Source organism: Wyeomyia smithii, chromosome 3, assembly GCF_029784165.1.
Source record: "Wyeomyia smithii strain HCP4-BCI-WySm-NY-G18 chromosome 3, ASM2978416v1, whole genome shotgun sequence".
NCBI lineage: Eukaryota > Metazoa > Arthropoda > Insecta > Diptera > Culicidae > Wyeomyia > Wyeomyia smithii.
Window position 1 is genome coordinate 131,355,136 of NC_073696.1, and position 5,175 is coordinate 131,360,310.

Genomic DNA, 5,175 nt, shown 5'->3' on the forward strand with positions numbered 1-5,175 from the left:
CACAAACCACATGGTAATCATTTTAATGTTAACAGATATTTATTTTCCTCATAGTGGGGCTTATTACGGGTGTCACCTCACGGTGAGAACGAAGTGAAAAAATCTCACGGTGAAAAAAGACGCGTGCAAATCAAATGGGAATCACTTTCACCGTGCCTATTGACCCTGACGACTCTGTTGATATTGGTTTGGTTTTTACTTGCGAAAGTGTAGGAGGGAAATATTTTCGCTTTTGTTTTCACACATAAATTGACAATTGCATATGAGAATTCGCGTAGGTGCGAACAGCCTTAAAAATCTCTTTTACTTGTGTCAGAGCCAATTACGGTTGTCATCTCACCGTGAAGTGACTCCCGTAATAAGCCCCAGTATCTTCGGAGAAGCCTTCAAGCAAAAACATCATATCAAAAAGACTGGCATCTCTGGATCGATCCCATATAAATGACAAGCGTCAAATCAAACAGCGCACTCCATCTATTAAAGGTGGAAGTTTGCTATGAAAGTGCTGGTAATTACATCGCTGCGAAGACAGAGTGTGCGTATGTGGTGGTCCAGTCTGTGCGTTCGGCTTGCGCTCGCATCGCCAGCACACAGACTAGCATGCGTCAGTTCCACTTTTACTCGACAGACTGCACTGCCAACATTGTCGCTCAATCTCAGGCAGAGTTCCCAGTCTTCTTGATATGATGTTTTTGCTTGAAGCTTAATTCTAGAAGCCTTGAAGCTTAAATCTACGTGAAGCACAGCATGCTGTAGCCGTATTGCTAGAAGCTTCAAAAGTTTCACACGAATTAAAAAAAATCGATGAATATTTTGCGTGTTTTCAAGTCATTTTGGCAAAAAAACCTCATAAGCCTTGACCAAATAGATAATAATAATAATTTATTTATTCATTTACTACCTTCAAAATATACATACTAATATAAATCTTCGGAAAAGTTACAAAAATTCCGAACGCAAGATAAATAAAAATCCCACACTTGTGTTAAAAGCACGTTAGAAGGAAAGCAGTATCTTCCATTAAAATTGTTTGCATGCAATCGAATGTTTAAATACAACAGAACGAAAATTGAGCTCTTTTTTAAAATTAGCGAAACAAGCGGAAATAAAACGCTGCGAGTGTGGAAAACAAGAAATCTTAACATAGTTATCAAGTACTAATTGAGCCGTTGCGGAACAGAGTGGTCTAAAGACCATTTTTTTCGAAAATGAGTTTTTTGCATAAACCGCATCTATTCAAAAAGGAGGGTCACAGTTTGCTTCTATTGTTGGTAGACGCTTTATTTATTGCGTCCGTGGTAATCGCATTTTATAGTGGTATATAGCACAATGAATTGTGAATTTCGTGTGGTAATTGTAGGTGAAAGTGTTTCGAGTGTTATAACATTGTATTGAAAGTGATTTGGAAGTAAAACGATCTGGAAATTCAAAGTTTTATTGCCGTTTTTTTACAATTTGTCGCCTAGCAAATGGCTGCTTTCAAAGCGCAGTGTTGTGTTGGTGACTTTCCTTTGATACGGTAATGTGCAAGCATATTCTTTGCCGACGGCACGATCTGCTGAGAGGCAGAAACTGAGAGAGCGGCAATTGTGACCATAGAAACAAGTTGGCTATACTTGTTTGTGTGCGAGCGGAGGCATGTTTGGTTTGCTGAAAGCTGATTCAATGACAAAGATAAGTGCATACATTTACAGACATGTTTGTTTATTTATTTATAAATGACTCGAAGGTAGTAGTTTTCACCGATAAGAATCAAATTGTTTTTTTTTCTATATTTCGTGTTGTAGACTGTAGACTTGTAGTGTGTGCAGTATAGTATGAATTTTTTAGCGATGAATTTGTGCGTCATTTAATGGCGAATTCATCTTTCATGTGTGCTACCACAGCGTAGCATTTTCGTACTGTTCTGTCATTCATACATGCACCGCTTGAAAAGGTGTACCACACGATTGCGGTTCATCTATTCTGCGATATTTCCCAATGTTAAAAATGTCATGAATTTTCTAACTGAAATATATCTGATGACCATGTTTTAATATCCATTGTCATTCCTTTTCTATTTATGACTTCACTAGCTTTTGAATAATTATTTTTACGCCATAGCAAAGTTTTGTTAAACATGCTAAATTTTTATAGACGCAGATCCGAAACGGTAAAATGAATAATAATTGTTCTGGCATTTTGTAAAGGGTTTAGAAATACTGTAATGTTGTGTCAAGCTCGTTTCTGCGGCTGTGCTACACCGTCCTGGACTACACTTTACAGCTCGAAAACAAACACGCAAGCGACGTTACACTCAGCTGTCATATTTTAAGTACGCTATTTGAGAGCATTTGTTTTTGTTATTAGTGTTTTTAGACTGCACCCTGTCTCTTTCGGGTGTAGTCCAGGATAAAGTGTGTAGTCGGATACAGAAAAAGTATAGTCCGGAAAGTGAAAAAAAGTACAGGACAAAACTGTAGTCCGGGTGTGAATGCGCCGCGGAGACGAGTTCGACATTACTTATGCTTTTACGCATGTCGTTTGACAAAAAGGTCCCCATCGCTCAGCTTAACAATGAGTCAACATAACGCGTAACATTACTCGAACTCGTCACCCAGAGAGTACTGGTGTGGTTTGTGGAATTCGGAATATGGTGCATTGTTGCTAGTCGAAGTCGAAATCTGATGATTCAATTTTTTCGATTTGTCTAGTTTTTGATTCAATTTTATCGATTTGTCTAGTTTTTGAGCAGAGGTTTTTGTATACTATGTCCCAATAATGACTAGTTCGGCATTTTGTCAACAAACTTAAGATATATATTTTGGTCAATCTGCGTATCTGCATTTTTCAAATTATTGGGGCTTTGGATGCATGAAACTTTGCCAATTTTTCTATTTGATAGGCAACACTCGCATCGACAGTTAATAGAGAATCGGCGTGAAATATCGTGCTCCCGAGCGTCTCCGTCGGTAGTCGTGGATTGAGCGGTCGTGCACAATGCTTTGGTAAAACGCGTCTCCGGTCCGGGAGAGTTTTGCTCATATAAATGTTTTCGAAATGTAGTGACCCAACTTTATGATATGTTAGTTCGAATCGTCCACTTAGTGTGGTATACCATTTTGCGTTTCACTAGGATGTACCACACTTACCTGTGCGTGACGGTAACAACACTCTTTAGTTTATTACTGCTTTAAATCGGTCTCAAATAAAAAAATCGCTTTTTAAGAACAGACGAACAGTATACAAGAAACGCCGTTAGTCGACCTGTTAAGCTCAAAGACAGATGTCCGGGTGACCGAATATCTAGAGACTTCGCGTCGATAGCATTCATGAGGTCGTATTTTCTACAGATTGGTTATAAACGTGTTATAATTTTTGATATAAATAGGGTCACTTCACGAAGAAGTGATAGAAGTCGCGAGGCGTTAACGTGGACTCAAGTCTCGTAGCTTTCGTAACATTGTGTAGTCAGCTGAGATCAATCAATGGGAGACACGTTACGGTAGTTGCATAATGACTACATAAACAGATGTTCAAATATTTGAGTCGGTCTTGATTGAGTCATAGGTCCGGTATTCTCGCGTGCGCTTTATTTTTGCAGTGTTACTTCATCTAACATATTGATCGCGTTATGATTTCCGTAGAAGGTATAATGAACTCGTACGCGCGATATTTGTTATTATGAACCCGGTACTCGAACTCAGCGCATCGTTTACCAAAACGAACCTGCTGCAAACCTTACCCTTTTCTCCAACATCCCAGTGATTTCTCGTGGAAGTGCAGAGGTGTTCTCGGCTTCCAATAAAGCGAGTATTACGTCAACATATTCCTATACACACTCCTTCTTTGACCTGCATTCGGATGCGGCCGGCGCTGGTATTGCCTAATATAAAGATTAAGGTCACCAGTTTTTACACATTGAGGATGAATATTAGTCCCAAGCATCATCTGTTGGTTCTCTGTGTAATTACAGCTGATCTGGCAATAACGGAGTAGCAACCGCGGGCGGTCAATCATGCTCATGCTCATGCTAAACCGCATCTATTCAAAAAGCTGAAGTTGGGAGATTTAGAAAATTTCGGAAAATCGAATTTTAAAGCTGATTTATTCCGTGTTGAAAATTCGTCCGAAACAGAATGGCCGTTTTGTTTCGGAACAGAGTGGTCTATGTACATAAATAGATGTAATACTAGATTGTAACACGTAATATGTAGCATATAACATGTGATAAGGAACATGCCACTTGTTTTGTACATGTCACACGTGATAAGTAACATGTTACACGTAATGTAACACGAAAAATGTTACATGTAAAATATTATGTAATATGCAATATCTTGTGTTACATGTAATGTAACACGTGACATCTTACATGTGACATGCTATAGTATCATATAACATGTGACACTGGTGACACTAGCCATTATATACGATTTACCGTCATTTGCTTTGTCATTTACAAGGTTTGTGTACATAAACCACTCTGTTCCGAAACGATTCGAGGATTCCAGTGAATACAGTAAAGTTCTTTTTTACACGATTCTACGTACCGTGCAAAAAAAATCGCTTAAAAAACCGCGTTATTTGGAAAAATGTCGTAAAAAAAATCTTGTAAAACAAAAACCGTGTAAAATGAAACTGTGTAAAAAAACAGCCTATTATAGTTTGTTACCGTTACTGCTACTTACTGTAACAATTTTACGCGAAGACGAAAAATCGTGCAAAAAAAAAACCGTGTAAAAAAAATCGCGTTATTCGGGAAAACGACGTAAAAAAAAATCGTGTTATTTGGAAAATCGTCGTAAAAAAGAATCGTGTAAAATGAAACCGTGTAAAAAAAACCGTGTAAAAAAAGACTTTACTGTATATATATATATGAAGTCAGAGTGGTCTATGTACATTGGTGAGATAAAATCACCGATTTCGCAAAGAAACTGTTAATTTTATGTATTCCAATCTTAAACCACTTCATAACCTTTATATTAGAACATTTTGTTTAAAAGAATCCGTTAAACAGAATTTTATTCAGAGATTTTTCGAAAATTGCTTCTCCTGAACATTTTGCTCGATGGCACATAGACCACTCTGGTTCGCAACGGCTCAATTGAAGTTAACAACATGTTGATATGTAATTAAGTGAATATTAGGAAAAATTCTTTTGGTTCTACTATATACACTTATTCAAGAAACATC